Below are 20,995 nucleotides of genomic sequence, written 5' to 3'. Positions count from 1 at the left end.
ACTAAAAAGACCTCCCCAGAATCCAGCAGTTGCAGTATATATGCTCTTTGGCTTCAAGGCAATGCCTATGAACTTGAATTATGCCCAGGCTTCAAGGGAAGCCTACAAACCTAACCCAAGAACAATTCATATCTCAAGCTATATGTTGAGTATTTTAATGTTGCCAAGCCTTCTGCCTCCTTTCAGTGATTTCCAATGGTTTTAATGATCATCTGAAGATAGAAGGACACATTAGGTAGTTTTGGTTAACTGTAAATCAAATAAATCCAAAGGAACACAATAATGAGAAACCATTTTTTACCATCCAAACAACTGGAGCTGTTTGTTTGTTTGTTCCTCAGAACTTTTGGTTTGGCTTGGTTTTGGCTTTAGTTCATTACAATGAATTTAACACCCATATGGATCTGAGTAACCACCACCGCAGTCAGCGGATACAGTTCCATCACCCCCCAAACCTCCTCCATTGCCCCTTAGTGGTCACACGTTCCCTCCCCCCCGCCCCCCGCCTTGCTCTCACTGATCTGTTCTCTAGATCTATAGTTTTCTTTCATAGAATGCTATACTAATGGAACTCTACGGTATGTAACCTTTTAGGACGCTTCCTTCACTCAGCATAATGCGTCTGAGGTTCATCCAAGTTACTGTGTTTATTAAATAATTTGGTTCCTTTCTCTTGTTTTGCAGAGTAGTACTCCATTATACGGATATACCACGAATTGTTTATCCAGTAAGCCGAAGCACACTTGAGTTGTTTACGGTTTTGGCCGTTATAAATAGAGCCACTGTAAACAGTCTCTCTCTCTCTCTCTCTCTCTCTCTCTCTCTCTCTCTCACACACACACACACACACACACACACACACACACACACACACACACACACAGACAGGTTTTTACGTGAATGTAAGTTTTCTTTTCTATAAGGTAAACATCCAGGATTGAGATTACTGGGTTATATGTTTAACTTTATAAGACACTGCCAAACTGTTGTCCAGAGTAGCTGTACCATTTCTGTTCCTACCAGCGATGTAGGAGAGCTGCATCCCCACCAGCATTTGGCATTGTCAATATTTTCTTCATTTCAGTCATTCTAGTAAGTGCGTTGTAGTATCTCATTGTAATTTTAATTTGCATTTCTCTAATGACTAATGATGCTGTGTATCCTTTCATGTGCTTGTTTGCCATCTGTATATCGTCTTTGGTGAAATGTCTATTCAAGTCTTTTGCCCATTTTTTAAAAATCAGGCTGTTTTATTACTGTTAAGCTTTGAGAGTTCTCTATACATTCCAAAGACAAGTCCTTTGGGATGAGCAATTATTTTTTCCAAGTCTGTCTCCTGCCTTGTCAAAATTATTTTAATTTGATTAAGTCCAATTCATCTCTCTTTTTCTTCTTTTACGGATGGCTGCTTCTGCTGTCATGTCTCAAACCCTTTGCCTAACCCCAGCTCATGAAGGCTGTCTCAAGGTTTCTTCCAGAATTCTTATAGCTTTGTATGTTACATTTAGATTTAGCATCCATCTTGAGGTAATTTTTGTATAATGTGTGGGGATTAGATCTAAGTTCATTTTTTGGCAGATTAATGTCTAATTGTTCCAACTCCATTTGTTGAAAAGACAATGCTTTCTCCATTGAATTGCCTTTGCACCTCTGTCAAACATCAACTGACAAATCTGTATGGACCTATTTCCGGATTTTCCACCCAAGTGTCCAACATGTCTCTAAGTCATCTTGCAAAATCACAAGGCAAGCTTGTTGGTATCTCACACACGTCTCAACATCAGAACTCAGAACCTGAATCAGAAACAGTGATTAGGTCCTTGATTCATTTATCTTTGTGCTACAGGCTGTGGAGTATGTAACCCGTGCCCTCTCCAGGCTGGACCACACATGGAATATTGAGATCAATTTTTTTTTTTTTTTGCGGTACGCGGGCCTCTCACTGTTGTGGCCTCTCCCGTTGTGGAGCACGGGCTCTGGACGCGCAGGCCCAGTGGCCATGGCTCACGGGCCCAGCCGCTCCGCGGCATGTGGGATCTTCCCGGACCGGGGCACGAACCCGCGTCCCCTGCATCGGCAGGCGGACTCTCAACCACTGCGCCACCAGGGAAGCCCCGAGATCAGTTTTTGATATTGCAATATGAAAGGTACTGGCCACCTGGAAACATTCTGAGAGGGTGACTAAGATAGTGAGGCAAAGAGCAATCATAACACATGAGGACTGGCTGAGAAAACTGGGGCTGCCTAGCCTGGAGAGATGAAAGGCAAATGTGCACACTAGCTCTGGACCTATGCAGTGGAGCTCACCGGAAAGACGGAGTGCTTCTGTTATGGGATCTTTAGGGAGATGATTAGGACCAGTGGCTAAAGCAGGCGCTGTGCTATGTGCTGGGAGCCCAGAGACTGACAAGATATGCTTCCTGCTTTCAGAGGGGGAAGCCACAGGAAAGACTGTTTTGTTTTGACGTGGGCCATCCAAGCAATTTTAAGTGTAACGGACATCTGCTTTATAGGAGACCGGATTGAATGGCTTGTTTGCCGCTGATTTTGCATGGTTGCCAAAGGTGGCCCAACAACTCTATTTTTGAACAAATGACTTGTTTCTGTCTTTGGGTTTAATGGCCTCAGGAAGAGGCTCAGGCCACGTGAAAGCGATCTGCCCAGGGTCTCCAGACAGTGGCTGCAGAACTGGATTTGTAAACCAAGCCTCCTGATGCTTAGTCCAGGACTGCTTTTCACTGCTTGTCAAAATTATTAGTCGACACTGTATTTGCTGAAGACTCAGTAACCCGGTGCTCCTCGTGTATATATAGTGTCTCCTGGGTTTTTCTGACCCTTTGGGCTTTCAGTCTCGCAGGCTCACTGTCTCAGAGGCCTTTAAAGAGAAAGGAATCCTACATTTGGAATTTCAACACTTTTTTTCAATGACAAGACGGGGAAAAAAATCATATCAAATCAGACAGGGCTCTTCTGAAGATTTTCGTTCTGCTCTGAGCTGCTTCTGGGTGACCTACTACTCTAATTAGGCTGGAAGTAGACCTGGCTTTCATGAGATTCAGACTATGGCTGGAGGAAAAAGTTGTCAAGACTACTTAGCGTCATCAGTGCCCACAGTGGCATCAGAGCGTTCCGGGAATTCACTGATTCATTCCATAATTCATTCCATCAAGTAACCATCAACACAGACAAACAAGGAGCACAAACATCACCGAATGATTTAGTATTAACCAATATACCCAGGACAGGACAAAGCAGAAAAGTAGCTAACGCTTCAGTTTACTGCCAGCCCCTCCCTTCCCCAAGCTCCCCAAGCAAGGGTGCGGGACAGGAGGAAGTCGCCACAGGGCTGAGGCGGACAGTCCCACCTCTTCCTTTCTGATGTGTGCTCAGTTACAGAAGGGAAGAAATAACCCCAGTCCTTTCTAGCAGACAGAGTTCTGGTGGGGATCAAAGGAGATGACCGATAGGAAAAGTGAAAAGCACTGTACTTAAGGGAGAGATTTACTCATTTAACAAGCATGTGCCGGGCACCTATTAAATGGCATATGCACCATGTGAAATTTCATGGATATAAAGTAAACTAAAATATATCCCCGCAGTCCAGACAGTCAGATATAACATACTGTTGCAAGCACAATGATGGGAAAGTACAGGGTGATGGGAGAGCTCAGGAGGGGTCCATTCCCAGGCTGGGCAGTTAGAAACGACGATTGTGAAGATATGGCATGAACAGGGTATTAAGGCAGCAGGAGACGGTACTAGATTTTAGAAAATACCTCACTCTCTTTATTTTATATGATGCACGAGATATCTGCAAAAGCGGGCCATGATTTTACTATTACCCTTACTGTACCATAAAGCAGTGGCTCCCAACCAGGGAGGTTACTGGCACCTGGCAGGTAAGACCAGGGATGCTGTAGATACCCTATTAATACAATGCACAGGGCAGCCTCCCCGACAAAGGGTTACCTGGCCCCAGATGTCGACTGTGCCAATGTTGAGCAGGCCTGCTGTAAAGGAGACAGGCCTGCAGAGGAGAAGCAACTCGTCCGAAAGGCCACAGCAAGCTAGTGGAAGGGCCGGAACCTGAACGCCGGTCTCCCGTGACCAAGCACCCCAGACAGGTGTCCCAGGTCATAGCCTGTACAGGTCTACACCTGGGCAGCAGCTTGACTGATGCTGGAGGATAAACCTGAGTCCTAGTATCAGAGCAGCACAGACTTGGAGCAGTGAGAGAGAGGAAGGAGAGAGAAGGGGAGAAGGAAAAAAGCAAAGGAAGAAGCAGGCAGCTGGCCGTCTATTTCTGACTCTTAGAACACCCTTTAACATTTCTATAGGGATCTGCACTTAAAGAAGTGGGTTTCACACTCTCAGTCATCACAACAGCCTCACCAGCGAGGTGGGAGAGGTGAAGATAAAAATATACTCACATTCTCTGAAGCCCAGAAGGGCGAAATGCTGTACCCAGGGTCCCTGAGCTTTGCAGAGAGAGGCAGGACTCGACGGTCAGCACCCTCTCGGGCAGTCGACAAGCGCTGCACCCCAGCCCTGCACCCGCCGCGAGTTTCTCGGCCCCCCTGCGGCCCACGGAGATGGGACAGGTGTCTCTGAAAGGGCTCCCTGTGACGGCAAGCACGCACGCCTCCTGGTGAACTGAGGCCCCGAGCAGGGAGGCACTGCAGGCCTGGGCCGCTCCCTGTTTCGAGATCAGGTGAGCCTGCTGGCTTCTCTGGGCATCACTGCCTGTGCGCACAGTGAGAGAACCACAGATCACCTTTGAGAGCCCTCCCTGCTCTGAAAACGGAGTCCATGCTATTTTAAAATTCTCTATTCCTGAAGCCAATGATACTGCTTTTAAGTGTGGCCAACAAAAACTGTTATGGGGGAGGCAGCTGGTATAGCTTAGTGCCTTAGCCTACGCTGACAGGAAATATAATTACTTCGTTAATGAATGAATTTTCAAAAAAAATGAATCCTTAAAAAAAAAATCTCTGTCCAAATATCCTGGCTGCTGTTTCAGGCAGCTTTGCTGATGACGGTTTAGTTCCTGTTCACGCTAACATTTCTCCTGTGACTGATGCCCTGACTGGGCCTCATGGCCTCGGGGACACACAGGGCAGGTGTGATGGGACGAGCTGGGAGTGGGGAGTCGGGAGACAAGCTACACCTGGTCGGGTCTCAGGGAAACGAGTTACCTTTCAGGGCCATAATCTCCTCATCTTTAAAATGAGGGACGGGATTAGGAGGCCACCTGCACACGGCCAACACTGTCTCAAACTATTTTAAGTCTCAACTGGTCTGAGTCTGTTTCTTCAGTACCATGCTGCTTGTGAAGATTAAATACAACAATGAATGGGGAAGATTCTTGAAAAGTAAAACATTTCACTTGTCAGAGGGGTGTGGAGCTTAGCACTCCGCTTAATTAACACACGGAAGGCCATGCATGTGGATGCCGGTTTACACATGCACAGGGGTCTTCAGCAGCAGTTCTCAACTAAGGAAGTGCAGCTCACCCGGTGTGTCAGGAAAAGTTCTACAGAAAATTGCACTGCAAGTTATTACCATGAAGTATCAACGTTTGCAAGAATTACCTTTTTCCCCATCACCAAGATGAATCAAAGTTACCCCTATAACATCATTCTTGCCAATTTACATTACAATATGATCTTTTTAGCAGACAGGTGGAATCACATTCCATACAACCCTGGGTGGGCATCCTCTAAGCGACTACCACCCATCTGACAGTCACTTCCTGGTTTGGGGGACTGTCTTCAACTTCTGCTGAATTCCACTCCAGTTTCATCAGTCTAGATCTAGCTAATAACAGAGTTCATGATTTAAAAATCTAAAAAGACCCTATCAGGCTGGCCTGGAATCTATGAACTAATGTTATCTGTTTTTGACACATGCCACTAAAATCTTTGCAGGATGACAATAGGCACATAAGTCCATGGAACTCTGCCTCTTCTGGATGCCCACTCACCCAGCACTTCAGTAGAAACTCCTCAAGGTCGTTGCCTTGAAGTCGTCTACTCGACAGTGACGAGACAGATCCAGCTGCTCCATCTGTCAGGCCCTAAAGGAGGTCACAATCTCCAGTTCTTCACAAAGCATCCTAGGTCTAAAATTTTAGTAATAGTCAACCTCTATTTTCCACCAATACCAGTCTCTTTTTCAACCTTGAGTTCACAGCCAGGAAATGGTTGCCTAAGGTCCTGCCCAAACTGATTCAGAACAGACCTACCTGAGAACCCAGCAAGGGAATATGGAGGGCAGACACACTCTGCTCCATCCACCTGTATCTACTGCAGCACTGTGTCCTCTGGGAAACCACCACCAAACTGAGCCATCGGGCAGGGATAGTGTTTTGGTCATCTCTGCAGCCCCAGGCCCTGACACAGGACTGGATCCAGGCTGCTGTATAAATGGAGGATTACTGGATGGAGGAAGGCTGACTTGGGAAGTACAGTACATTATAGTGAAACGGCCTGACCTTGGCATCAGAAGACCTAGACAAGCCTAAGCTCTGTCCTTTAGTAGCAGCGGGACTCCAGGCAAATCTCTTTACCTTTCTACCCTTGGCCTATTTCATCACCTGTAAGACGAGGTGACTGGTCCTTATTCTGCCTAGGACTGATGAGGAGACAGCAGACCTGGAAGCCATGGGTATTCTACAAAGCAAGTACAAAAGTGACACGTTGGGGCTTCCCTGGTGGCGCAGTGGTTGAGAGTCCGCCTGCCGATGCGGGGGACACGGGTTCGTGCCCTGGTCTGGGAGGATCCCACATGCCGCGGAGCGGCTGGGCCCATGAGCCGTGGCCCTCGAGCCTGCGCGTCCGGAGCCTGTGCTCCGCAACGGGAGAGCTCACAACAGTGAGAGGCCCGCGTACCGCAAAAAAAAAAAAAAGAGTGACCAGTTGTTTTTATTTTAAAAAAAACCTCTCCTAGCCTGGCAATTGGGATAGTGACTGTCAATCAGGACTTTTCCTGGGTGCTCCTTGCTCTGCAAACATGATGGATGCCAGGCTAATCCCATGTACCAGCACTGTTCCCTAAAATCTTAAACTTAGGAGATGCTCATTTTCGGGCACAGAGGAAAGAGTCCTGGCCCAGGAGGCACGTGACTTGGACAGCTGGTCCTGGGTTTCCCGTCAGGTCTCCTGTCAGTTCCCCAGCAGCCTGGCCAAGTAAGTCCCCTCTCTGGGCCTCAGTGTCCCTATGAGAAGACAGATGCTCAGATCCTCTCAAAGCTTCCTCCTGCCGCCTCCTGCTTCTCAGGGGTCTCCTTTTCACAGCCCTTCCCCCACCCAGAGTTCACAGGCAGCTCTAACTCCACCAACCCCAGGCAGGAGGCTCACCACCCTAGGACGGTATCAACACACTGGCTGGAATTAGCTACTCTTTCATCGTCTCTATGCCCAGCTTTTCCTCTAATAGTTTCTACTTTAATTAATGCTACCACATTTATTTGGCAGGCAATCTGGAATTTCTTTCCTATTCCTCAACCAATAATTTGCCAAGAACTGGCAACGCAGATTAAACCTCAGCAGTTCTCACGTGGACTAACTCAGCTCCCTAACTGGCTGCCCTGCCTCTAGCTATAGCTCCTTCAAACCCAGCTTCCACATACTTAGTTCCAGGAGTAACTGGATAAAATGCAAATCTGACAATGTCAGGTCCTCACACAAAACCCCCCGAAGAAGACCCATCTCCTGTGGGAAGTGGTGTAAAGCCGGCCCAAGCTTCAATGCTGGGGAGCTTATCCGCAAGCACAGTCCAGGCCGGCTCCTACCGGCGGCCACTCTGGTCACCCCCGCTGATGTGAAAGGGCTCCCTTTAGGCTCTGTCTCTGGGGGAATTGAGGACTCACCCACAGGGGCCTATGCATTTAATTACCCCCTCCTCCAGGTTTGCCTAGGACATGCTTGGGCCCCACTACAAGGTCTGTTTCGGGGTCTGTCTGCCACTGTGGGCTCTGGGAGGGCAGGCACCAGGCTCTACTTTATCATCCCCAGCACCTGGCAGCCTGAGAGCGCTCAGCCCCCATTTATTTTCCTATGGCTTTAGTTGACACTTTCTGGACAGTTCTAACATGGGATTCTGGATGGAGGGGTGTTGTTGTGTTTGCATGTGTGTTGAAGCAAAATCTCTGTGTTTAGGCAATGTTGCATGTCATAAAGAATTTTTTTAAATAAAAAGCTCCGTCCGGGGGTAACTGCTGGTACTAGTTCCATGTCTGTTCCTTCCCACCCACCCCCACGCACAGTCAAGTGTGTGGTGAGCCCCAGCCCCTTCCCTCCCTCACAAACGGGTGCAGGCGGCACACCCGCTCTACACCGGAGGTGCGCACGCTGGCTTCAGGTATCCATAACCCCCTGGAACTGCACATAATGCTGTGTTTTAAACATGTTGGACTTTTCCAGGGACTGTGTTAATAACTTCCATTCATGTTTCAAAGGTGCTCCAAACCTCCAAAAAGAGACCTTCCCACCGCCAGAAGCTTATGGACTGCCCCCAGCCTGGGGGCTGCCGCTGAAGCCCCGTCATGGTACGTTCCCCTGCTCAGGGACCACTGCGCCCACAGACGAGGGGGTTAAGGCAGGCAGCGTGCCCATGGCGCTCGTGTCAGGAGCAGAGAAATTAGGAGCAACGAGGAGTATGTGGAAGCCTCCAATATCACTGCAACCTAATACAGAGCAAGGAATACTGCACAAATCTGGAAATTCTATTTAGCTCAGCACTTTCAAGTCCGTTTGCTAAATGCAGCAACGTGAAAGAGATCTCTGTCTGAGTTACTTTTCCTTCTCAGTTCATGGGGACACGGAGCTGCACTGTCCAGTGCCACGCCCCGAGCCACGTGACCAAGAGCACTAGAAGTGTCGCCGGTCCGAGTAGAGACGCGATGCTAGTGTAAAGGACATACCAGACTTCAAAGACTCAGTACCAAAAGTCATCTAATACAGCTCATTAGTAATTTTTACCTTGATTACATGTTGAAATTATATTTTAGACACAGTATTTTAAATAAATATATGACTAAAATTAATTGCATCTGTTCTTCTTACTTAATAGGGCTATGAAATATTTAAAATGCGGCATGTGGCTCCCATCTGTGGCTTGTGCTCTATTCTGTTGGCCAGGGCTGCTCCAGAAAATGTGGCACACTAGCCACTATTCTGTGCTTCTATTCACTCTATCACTGCTTAATTGATTCCCAGCTTAGAGTCGTTCTATTCTTTGCAAACCAAAAGCAAAACTTTCAGAGAGGATTTTCTACGTCAGATACTAGTATTTTCACACAAATAAAAAACAGTTTGGCAAAAATACCTGGGAAAATACACTAAGACAGACACATTTATTTATGGGGTCCAAATCCACTTGGCAATATGCAGGTGAAAATGTCACATCCAGGATATACGTCTAATAATCATCTATTTCTACAGACATTTACTGAGCACCTACTGAATGTTGGGCTCTTCACATTTATTATCATTACTTTCATTTTAAATACGAGAGAACTGAAGCTCAGAGAGGGGTTCAAGGCCACTTTACGTGTACGTGGCAGGTCACCTTGAACCCCGGTCCTGGTACCACAGCACACTGCCCCATCCCTCCCTCTGCCAACATTCTGCCTCGGTAAACTGTAAAGGGTGAGGCAAACGTAAAGTACTTTGAGATACATTATATCATCTAATTATCCAAGCTATTCTGTGAGATAGACATGGAGGCATGAAAAGGCATGAAAAGCTTGTGTGAAGGACTTGCCCTACACCTAACAGCTTGGTGGAGCACAGTCTAGGAGTTGTGAAAACAAGTTCAATATCCTTTCAAATGTACCCTCCTCTCCATGCTACCAAACATAACCTCCTCCTTTAATTAATACTGACTGCGTTCCTGGTCTTGGAATTAAGGGAACAACAGAAGGTGGACCATTACTGTCAATAATAGTCATATTCATGTTCAGTGACAAACACATATTACCGCATATGATATACTCTTATATTATGAGTGTAGTAACGGCACCATGAATTTTCAGTGTGATATTTTATGTATTCATCAGCTCTTCCACGCTTACAGTGTCAGACTCATTTGAAAGAGGAAGAAACTGAGACATGGGACAGTTGAGTGACTTTTACAAAAGCTCTCAGAGCTACTTATGGACCAAACAAATTAAACACACAGGCAGCAAAGGTTAAACAAAGAAGCGCCTGGGAGAAGCCCTTCTTCTTGGTCTCTAACAGCCCAGGGAAGGTCTGACTGATGGATGTATAAACTCCTTGGTGCAGGTGGGAAAGTGTAAAAGCAAAAGCACAGAAAGATGCATAAAAAGGTTTAACTTCTTGAGAGGGAAGGGCATCCACTGTGTAGGAGTCAGGGCTGGTTTTGCTCTGTCTTGTTTTGTCCTCAGGTGAGTTTCCAGAGGAGCAAGAGGGCAACCACACTCCATCCTCGCTCTGCCCTAATGCTTGAAGTCAAAATATGGGAAAAACAGTGAAACACAGAAGTAATCCAAGTACAGCGGAGAAGGTAAGCCTGCGTGTGGACCAGAGGGAGAGGATGCAGGCACAGGAGTAACCCCACACAGCAGATTATGAACAAGGAGCAAGGAGAAGTTCACAAGAGAAAAACACAGCAACTGATGACAGCGGACAAGAACAGGGAGGAGAGAAAGCGGGGAAACAAGAGGAGCTTGTAAGAAACTGCAGAGGGAGCAAGGTGCTAGTAACACCATCACCATGTACTGAGCCGCTGGCCGAGTTGTCCACGTGCCAGAAGCCAGCACGCAGAGGGACAGACACCACCCAGGACCGGCTCGAAGCCACCACTGGGACACACGAGCCAGGGGAAAAGAGTGGGTTAAGATGCTGACGAGTCCAGGAGAGGAAATTACTTAGGACCCCCTTAGCATGGAGGGATGGACTCACGTTGTCATTTATTTAGAACTTTCTTGCACATGGTTTAAACCTAGTTCTTTTATCTATACTGTGCACCCGAGGTTATTCACTTTCCTTAAAGGTCCACTTTAAGAGGCCTGACATGGGCTCCTCCAGCTTCCGCCGTTGCTGCGCAGCATCAGCTTCACCCTGCCCAGTCTTCCTTCTTCAGGTTTCTACCACTGGCTGTCCATCTTCTGCGTTTTCTTGCATTTTTTTTCCCCTCAGAGTTCAGTCCACCACTCCTGCCCTTTAGTTTCGGAGTCACAGGGAACGGGTGCTGTACTTTAGGACCCAGTGGATGATGAAATTCACCTGAGACCACAGAGCCAGAGAAGGCCAAACTGAGTTTTGAATCTGGCAATCTTGACACCAGAGCCCTCCAGCCTAAAGCCACGTGGCTGACAGGGTCTTCGTGCTCTGTCCGGGTGTCAGGCCTGTGCCTCTGAGGTGGGAGAGCCAAGTTCAGGACACTGGTGCACCAGAGACCTCCCGGCCCCACATAATATCAATCAGCGAGAGCTCTCCCAGAGATCCCCGTCTCAACGCTAAGACCCAGTTCCACCCAACGACCAGCAAGCTCCAGGGCTGGACGCCCGATGCCAACAACTAGCAAGACAGGAACACAACCCCACCCATTAGCAGAGAGGCTGCCTAAAGTCATACTAAGTTCACAGACCCCCCCCCCCCCGCAAAACACCACCAGACACAGTCCTGCCCACCAGAAAGACAAGATCCAGCCTCATCTACCAGAACCCAGGCACTAGTCCCCTCCAGCAGGAAACCTACACAACCCACTGAACCAACCTTAGCCACTGGGGGCAGACACCAAAAACAACAGCCTGCGAAAAGGAGACCCCAAACACAGTAAGTTAACCAAAATGGGAAGACAGAGAAACACACAGCAGATGAAGGAGCAAGATAAAAACCCACCAGACCTAATAAATGAAGAGGAAATAGGCAGTCTACCTGAAAAAGAATTCAGAGTAATGATAGTAAAGATATACAAAATCTTGGAAACAGAATTAAGAAAATACAACAAACATTTAACAAGGACCAAGAAGAACTAAAGCACAAACAAACAATGATGAACAATACAATAAATGAAATTATAAATTCTCTACAAGGAATCAATAGCAGAATAACTGAGGCAGAAGAACAGATAAGGGACCTGGAAGATAAAATAGTGGAAATAACTACTGCAGAGAAGAATGAAGAAAAAAGAATGAAAAGAATTGAGGGCAGACTCACAGACCTCTGGGACAATATTAAACATACCAACATTCGAATTATAGGGGTCCCAGAAGAAGAAGAGGAAAAGAAAGGGACTGAGAAAATATTTGAAGAGATTATAGTCGAAAACTTCCCTAATATGGGAAAGAAAATAGTCAATCAAGTCCAGGAAACGCAGAGAGTCCTATACAGAAAAAAATCCAAGGAGAAACATGCCAAGACACATACTAATCAAACTATCAAAAAATAAATACAAAGAAAAAATACTAAAAGCAGCAAGGGAAAAGCAACAAATAACACACAAGGGAATCCCCGTAAGGTTAAGAGCTGATCTTTCAGCAGAAACTCTGCAAGCCAGAAGTGAGTGGCAGGGCATTTTTTTTTTTTTTTTTTTTTGCAGGGCATATTTAAAGTGATGAAAGGGAGAAACCTACAACCAAGATTACTCTACCCAGCAAGGATCTCATTCAGATTAGATGGAGAAATTAAAACATTTACAGACAAGCAAAAGCTAAGAGAATTCAGCACCACCAACCAGCTTTAAAACAAATGATAAAGGAACTTCTCCAGGCAGGAAACACAAGAGAAGGAAAAGGCCTGCAAAAACAAACCCAAAACAATTAAGAAAATGGTAAGCGGAACATACATACTGACAATTACTTAAATGTAAATGGACTAAATGCTCCAACCAAAAGATACAGACTGGCTGAATAAATACAAAAACAAGACCCGTATTTATGCTGTCTACAAGAGACCCACTTCAGACCTAGGGACACATACAGACTGAAAGTGAGGGGATGGAAAAAGATATTCCATGCAAATGGAAATCAAAAGAAAGCTGGAGTAGCAATTCTCATATCAGACAAAATAGACTTTGAAATAAAGACTATTACAAGAGACAAAGAAGGACAGTACATAATAATCAAGGGATCAATCCAAGAAGAAGATATAACAATTGTAAATATTTATGCACCCAACATAGGAGCATCTCAATACATAAGGCAAATGCTAACAGCCATAAAAGGGGGAATGGACAGTAACACAATCATAGTAGGGGACTTTAACACCCTACTTTCACCAATGGACAGATCATCCAAAATGAAAATAAATAAGGAAACACAAGCTGTAAATAATACATTAAACAAGATGGACTTAACTGATATTTATAGGACATCCCATCCAAAACCAACAGAATACACTTTCTTCTCAAGTGCTCATGGAACATTCTCCAGGATAGATCATATCTTGGGTCACAAATCCAGCCTTGGTAAATTTAAGAAAACTGAAATCATATCAAGTATCTTTTTGGACCACAGGCTATGAGACTAGATATCACAGGAAAAATCTGTAAAAAATACAAACACATTGGAGGCTAAACAATACACTACTTAATAACCAAGAGATCACTGAAGAAATCAAAGAGGCAATCAAAAAATACCTAGAAACAAATGACAATGAAAACACAATGACCCAAAACCTATGGGATGCAGCAAAAGCAGTTCTAAGACGGAAGTTATTAGCAATACAAGCCTACCTCAAGAAACAAGAAACATCTCAAATAAACAACCTAACATTAAACCTAAAGCAATTAGAGAAAGAAGAACAAAAAACCCCCAAAGTTAGCAGAAGGGAAGAAACCATAAAGATCAGATCAGAAATAAATGAAAAAGAAATGAAGGAAACAATAGCAAAGATCAATAAACCTAAAAGCTTGTTCTTGAGAAGACAAACAAAACTGATAAACCATTAGCCAGACTCATTAAGAAAAAAAGGGAGAAGACTCAAATCAACAGAATTAGAAATGAAAAAGAAGAAATAACAACTGACACTGCAGAAATACAAGGGATCATGAGAGATAACTACAAGCAACTCTATGCCAATAAAATGGACAACCTGGAAGAAATGGACAAATTCTAAGAAAAGCAAAACCTTCCGAGACAGAACCAGGAAGAAACAGAAAATATAAACAGACCAGTCACAAGCACTGAAATTGAGACTGTGATTAAAAATCTTCCAACAAACAAAAGCCCAGGACCAGATGGCTTCACAGGCGAATTCTATCAAACATTTAGAGAAGAGTTAACACCTATCCTTCTCAAACTCTTCCAAAATATAGCAGAGGGAGAAACACTCCCAAACTCATTCTACGAGGCCACCATCACCCTGATACCAAAACCAGACAAAGATGTCACAAAGAAAGAAAACTACAGGCCAATATCACTGATGAACATAGATGAAAAAATCCTCAACAAAATGTTAGCAAACAGAATCCAACAGCACATTAAAAGGAACATACACCATAACCAAGTGGGGTTTATCCCAGGAATGCAAGGATTCTTCAATATATGCAAATCAATCAATGTGATAAACCATATTAACAAATTGAAGGAGAAAAACTATATGATCATCTCAATAGATGCAGAGAAAGCTTTTGACAAAATTCAACACCCATTTATGATAAAAACCCTCCGGAAAGTAGGCATAGAGGGAACTTACCTCAACTAAGAAAGGCCATATGTGACAAACCCACAGCCAACATCGTTCTCAATGGTGAAAAACTGAAACCATTTCCACTAAGATAAAAGGAACCAGACAAGGTTGTTCACTCTCATCACTATTATTCAACATAGTTTTGGACATTTTAGCCACATCAATCAAAGAGGAAAAAGGAATCCAAATCGGAAAAGAAGAAGTAAAGCTGTCACTGTTTGCAGATGACATGATACTATACATAGAGAATCCTAAAGATGCCACCAGAAAACTACTAGAGCTAGTCAATGAATTTAGTAAAGCAGCAGGATACAAAATAAATGCACAGAAATCGCTTGCGTTCCTATACACTAATGATGAAAAATCTGAAGGAGAAATTAAGGACACACTCCCATTTACCACTGCAACAAAAAGAATATAATACCTAGGAATAAACCCACCTAAGGAGACAAAAGACCTGTATGCAGAAAACTATGAGACACTGATGAGAGAAATTAAAGATGATACAAACATATGGAGAGATATACCATGTTCTTGGATTGGAGAATCAACATAGTGAAAATGACTATACTACCCAAAGCAATCTAGAGATTCAATGCAATCCCTATCAATCTACCAATGGCATTTTTCACAGAACTAGAGCAAAAAATTTCATAATTTGTATGGAAACACAAAAGACCCTGAACAGCCAAAGCAATCTTGAGAAAGAAAAATGGAGCTGGAGGAATAAGGCTCCTGGACTTCAGACTATACTACAAAGCTACAGTAATCAAGACAGTATGGTACAGGCACAAAAACAGAAATATAGATCAACGGAACAGACAGAATACAAAGTCCAGAGATAAACCCACACACATATGGTCACCTTATTTTTCATAAAGGAGGCAAGAATATACAATGGAGAAAAGACAGCCTCTTCAATAAGTGGTGCTGGGAAACCTGGACAGCTATATGTAAAAGAATGAAATTAAAACACTCCCTAACACCATACACAAAAATAAACTCAAAATGGATTAAAGACCTAAATGTAAGGCCAGACACTATAAAACTCTTAGAGGAAAACATAGGCAGAACACTCTATGACAAAAATCACAGCAAGATCCTTTTGGACCCACCTCCTAGAGAGACGGAAATAGAAACAAAAATAAACAAATGGGACCTAATGAAACTTAAAAGCTTTTGCACAGCAAAAGAAACCATAAACAAGATGAAAAGACAACCCTCCGAATGGGAGAAAAGATTTGCAAATGAAGCAACTAACAAATGATGCATCTCCAAAATTTACAAGTAGCTCACGCAGCTCAATAACAAAAAAACAAACAACCCAATCCAAAAATGGGCAGAAGATCTAAGCACACATTTCTCCAAAGAAGATATAGAGATTGTCAATAAACACATGAAAGGATGCCCAACATCACTGATCATTAGAGAAATGCAAATCAAAACCACAATGAGGTATCACCTCACACCAGTCAGAATGGCCATCAAAAAATCTACAAACAATAAACGCTGGAGAGGGTGTGGAGAAAAGGGAACCCTCTTGCACTGTTGGTGGGAGGGTAAATTGATACAGCCACTATGGAGGACAGCATGGAGGTTCCTCAAAATACTAAAAACAGAACTACCATACGACCCAGCAATCCCACTACGGGGCATATACCCTAAGAAAACCGTAATTCAAAAAGAGTCATGTACCACAATGTTCACTGCAGCTCTATTTACAATAGCCAGGACATGGAAGCAACCTAAATGTCCATCGACAGATGAAGAGAAAAAGAAGATGTGGCACATATACACAATGGAATATTACTCAGCCATAAAAAGAAATGAAATTGAGTTATTTGTAGTGAGGTGGATGGCCCTGGAGACTGTCAAACAGAGTGAAGTAAGTCAGAAAGAGAAAAATAAATACCGTATGCTAACACATATATGTGGAAACTAAAAAAAAAAAAAAAGGTTCTGAAGAACCTAGGGGCAGGACAGGAATAAAGATGCAGACGTAGAGAATGGACTTGAGGACCTGGGAAGGGTAAGCTGGGACGAAGTGACAGAGTGGCATGGACATGTATACACTACCAAATGTAAAATAGATAGCTAGTGGGAAGCAGCCGCATAGCACAGGGAGATCAGCTCAGTGCTTTGTGACCACCTAGAGGGGTGGGATAGGGAGGGCAGGAGGAAGACGCAAGGAGGAGGAGATATCGGGATATATGTATATGTATAGCAGTGAATCAGCTAACACACCACTGTAAAGCAATTATACTCCAATAAAGATGTTAAAAAAAAAAGGAAAAAACCTTAAAAATAAAGATAGGGCTTCCCTGGTGGCACAGTGATTGAAAGTCCACCTGCCGATGCTGGGGCCATGGGTTCATGCCCCGGTCCGGGAGGATCCCACATGCCGCGGAGCGGCTGGGCCCGTGAGCCATGGCCACTGAGTCTGCGCGTCTGGAGCCTGTGCTCCGCAACGGGAGAGGCCACAACAGTGAGAGGCCTGCATACCGCGCAAAAAAAAAAAAAAAAGTTAAATGAACGGTCCTGTATTAGTCAACTTGGGTGGCTGTAACGAAATACCCCAGAGTGGGAGCTTAGAAGCAGCAATTCACTTTCTCACAGTTCTGGAGGCTGCAAGTCCAAATCAAGGTGTCAGCAGGGTTGGTTTCTCTAGAGGTCTCTCACCTGACTTGTACGATAGATGTCGCCTTTCCTTGTGTCCTCACACAGCCTTCCTCTGTGCGCGAGCTCTTCTGGTGACTCTGCCTCTTCTTATATGGACACAAGTCGTATTGGATTAGGGCTCCACCCTTACGACCTAATTTAACCTTCAGTACCTCCTTAAAGGCCCCATCTCCAAATGCAGTCACACTGGGTATTAGAGCTTCAGCCTATGAATTCAGGGGGACACAATTCCATCCATATCAGTGTCCTAGACCACAGTCCTTTGTTAAACACCCAGATGGAATACAACACTGTAAATGTGGTCTGACAATTTTGAAGATTACTGGGACAGTCATCTCCTCTGGAGGTAAAAATGATACAGTTTTTGGTCTGTTTTTATTTATCTTGCATGGTTTTGTATTATTTGGGATTCTTTAGGTTGTAGGTGACAGATATTAATGGGAAAAAAATGGAATTTATTAGTTCATACAGTACAAAAAAGTGGGCTCATGAATACGCCTGGATTAAGCAGGGCAGAAAGCGGGACACACAAGCTCAGCGATGCCAGGAGAATTCGGTTTCTTTGGCCTTTGCTGAACCCTACTTCTCTCTCTGGCTTCACTAGCAGACCATCTTTCCCCACATGGTGGGAAAGAAGGTTACCAATGACTTGAGGCTTTCGTGATCCTGACAGAGAAAACCAGCATCTTTCCTAATAGCTCTAGCCCATCAGCGGTCTCACAGAGGACTCTTAGATGACATGCCTGCACCTAAGCCAGTCACCACAGTCAGGGGATTGAGTTTTGGCCGGGCCAGGCCTGGGTTGTGTGCTACCCCAGAGTGGCGGTGAGTTGTCAGGCCCACACAAACTGCATGACCAGGTCAAGTTACCAGGGAACGGAGAGCTAGCTCCCCTCTACTTAACCCCTCCTCTCCAAAATGGCTGCTGGGCAAAACACAGTATCTTTCTAGCAATAAATGCTATTCCAGCAAACAAACAGGTGTGCTAAAAAGTATTTTGACTGCCTCTCTCTTTTTAAAAATTTCTTGATCTTTGTACAACATCTTACTTATTGAAATAACCTCAAGCCCATCTCTGTCTCTTTGGCCAGGTGCTAAAAAACCAATGACTTATTTGAAGTGGGTAAAGAATGCCCTGACATCTTAGTACTTCCCATCAGTAAGATCTGTACTGGAAAGCAAAACCACAGCAAGTTTCTCCTCCTTACAGTCCTTGAAAAGAGCTAGACTTTATCATGGAAACATCAAGAGTAATTCCATCAAAAGGGTGATACATTAGAAATTCCTTTAAAAAAAAAAAAACCCACCACAGATGGGCACATCTGAGAGAATGAGCATTGTACAAAATAAAAGAGGGCTTCCATGGTAGCGCAGTGGTTAAGAATCCGCCTGCCAACGCAGGGGACATGGGTTCGAGCCCTGGTCTGGGAAAATCCCACATGCCGCAGAGCAACTAAGCCTGTGTGCCACAACTACTGAGCCTGCGCTCTAGAGCCCACGAGCCACAATTACTGAGCCCACGCGCCACAACTACTGAAGCCCATGAGCCTAGAGCCCGTGCTCCGCAACAAGAGAAGCCACCGCAATAAGAAGCCCGTGCACCGCAATGAAGAGTAGCTCCCACTCGCTGCAACTAGAGAAAGCCCGCACACGGCAACGAAAACCCAACGCAGCCAAAAATAAATAAATGAATTTATTAAAGAAAAAAAAGCTAACACGTGCACACTGTTGAATGAAATTTACCATTTGGAACTGTCAAAAATTTCTTGCTGCCAGGGACATGTCAGAAACACACAAACTAAACTGCCTTGGCAGTCCAAATTGGGGTACAACAAAGTGAATGACAGAAACATGGTTCTTGATTTTCCAATTAGTGACTTCATTAAACTCCAAAAACATAAAACCTAGCAAAAACACAACTGAGAAAGAAAATTCAAGGAACATTTAAAAAAACTTTTCAGTTGTAACATGTCAGCTACAGAACTCAGAGACACGTAAGACAAAATCCATTCATTCATGGAACAACTTTTTTTTTTTTTTGCGGTACGCGGGCCTCTCACTGTTGTGGCCTCTCCCATGGCAGAGCACAGGCTCCGGACGCGCAGGCTCAGTGGCCATGGCTCACGGGCCCAGCCGCTCCGCGGCATGTGGGATCTTCCTGGACCGGGGCACGAACCCGTGTCCCCTGCATCGGCAGGCGGACCCTCAACAACTGTGTCACCAGGGAAGCCCCCATGGAACAACTTTTAATTGTCCTTCAAACAGCTAGTAGATGCCGTGTTAGGTACTAGGGCACTAAATGAACTTGGCAAATAACAACTGAAAAAAGAACTACGCGTTTTACTGTTAACAAAGCACTTTTGCGTATATAATCACACTTTTCCTCACAACAATATTTTACAGATAAGGCACGTGAGACCCAAAAAGAATAAATGATTTGCCCCAAATGACACAGCCAGTAAGAGCAGGAGCCTGAACTCACACCTAAACGAGACTTCAAATCACAGGCTCCATTTATTATCTTCTTCCATTTATGTATTTTGCTCTGAATATTCTCCTCTCCCCCCTCTTCTAATTCCCAGGCTCAGATTCTCCTTCCGCTACAGCAGCATTTTCCAGAGTTAAAACTAAAAATTAAGTGTTAGGCGATAAAAGTTCCTTCATCAAACACACATGGGAAACTCGGGGCAAAATTCACACATATACACACACCCGCCGCTACAGGACTTCTCAGAGCCTTCATGCTACTCTCCAGGGCATGGGGTGTGCAATTTTCCTCAAACAGCTGACCACAGAACTTTGTTCCCCATGAAGCCCCTTGTACGACTAAGACAGCAGTCAAAAGCACAGGTCTCAGAGTCAGACGGCCCTGGGTTCAAATGCCAGCTCTGTGTGATGCTGGACAAGTTGTGAAACAGGTACGACAATAACAGCAGCTGTCTCAGGATTCCTATGAGGACGGCGGTACATGTGTTCATGCCTACAGAGTGCTTAGCAGGTTACAATGATCACAGTCAGGGCTCAATAAATGTGATATACTCACTTATCCAATGAAACATTATATAAAACAAATAGTGCCAGAATACCTCACAGACTGTTTTACAAAATTAGGGTCCGAATGACAAAAACAAGCATTGACGTTTTAGTTAGAAGACCTAGATCCAATTTCCAGCTTTACCAATTAAGCAGATGTGTGACTCTGAGGAAGTGACCTAACCTCTCTGAACCTTAGGTGCCTCTTAGATAAGATGGTAATAATAATGCCTAGCTCATAGGATTGTTGGGAAAATTAGAGATGATAACAAAAGTGCCTGGAATATGGCGGGTACACGTGCACACGTGTTGTCTTGTTTGCATCTGAATCTAGAAGAACCAGAAAAACTTTTCATTTAAATACGTAACGACTCTTTAAACTTCACATGCATTTTTACTAGCTCAAACCTTTTCTAAGTCCCTACAGCTTTGAAACCCTACCACCTGGCCCTTCCAGGCCTTCCTGCTGGTCTACTGCCCGGACAGACCCTGCCCGTGCACAGCAGGTCCTGCTCCCCAGACTCAGTACCTCTCTCAAAATCCCAATCATGCCTCCATGCTCAGTAATGAGCAGACGTCAGAGAGGCAGCAAATTGTCCTTTTTCCTGCCGTTTCCCCTTCTAGGG

General features: G+C 44.6%; 1 protein-coding gene across 3 annotated transcripts in view; it reads right to left on the bottom strand.

Moving 5' to 3' along the window:
* The window catches only part of EVL (Enah/Vasp-like), a 164,714-nt gene that overhangs the window by 93,133 nt on the left and 50,586 nt on the right, over positions 1 to 20,995 (bottom strand). The window lies entirely within an intron of this gene.

This window comes from Orcinus orca, chromosome 2 (genome assembly GCF_937001465.1).
Source record: "Orcinus orca chromosome 2, mOrcOrc1.1, whole genome shotgun sequence".
Taxonomy (NCBI): domain Eukaryota; kingdom Metazoa; phylum Chordata; class Mammalia; order Artiodactyla; family Delphinidae; genus Orcinus; species Orcinus orca.
This window is presented reverse-complemented; position numbering and strand designations above follow the sequence as displayed.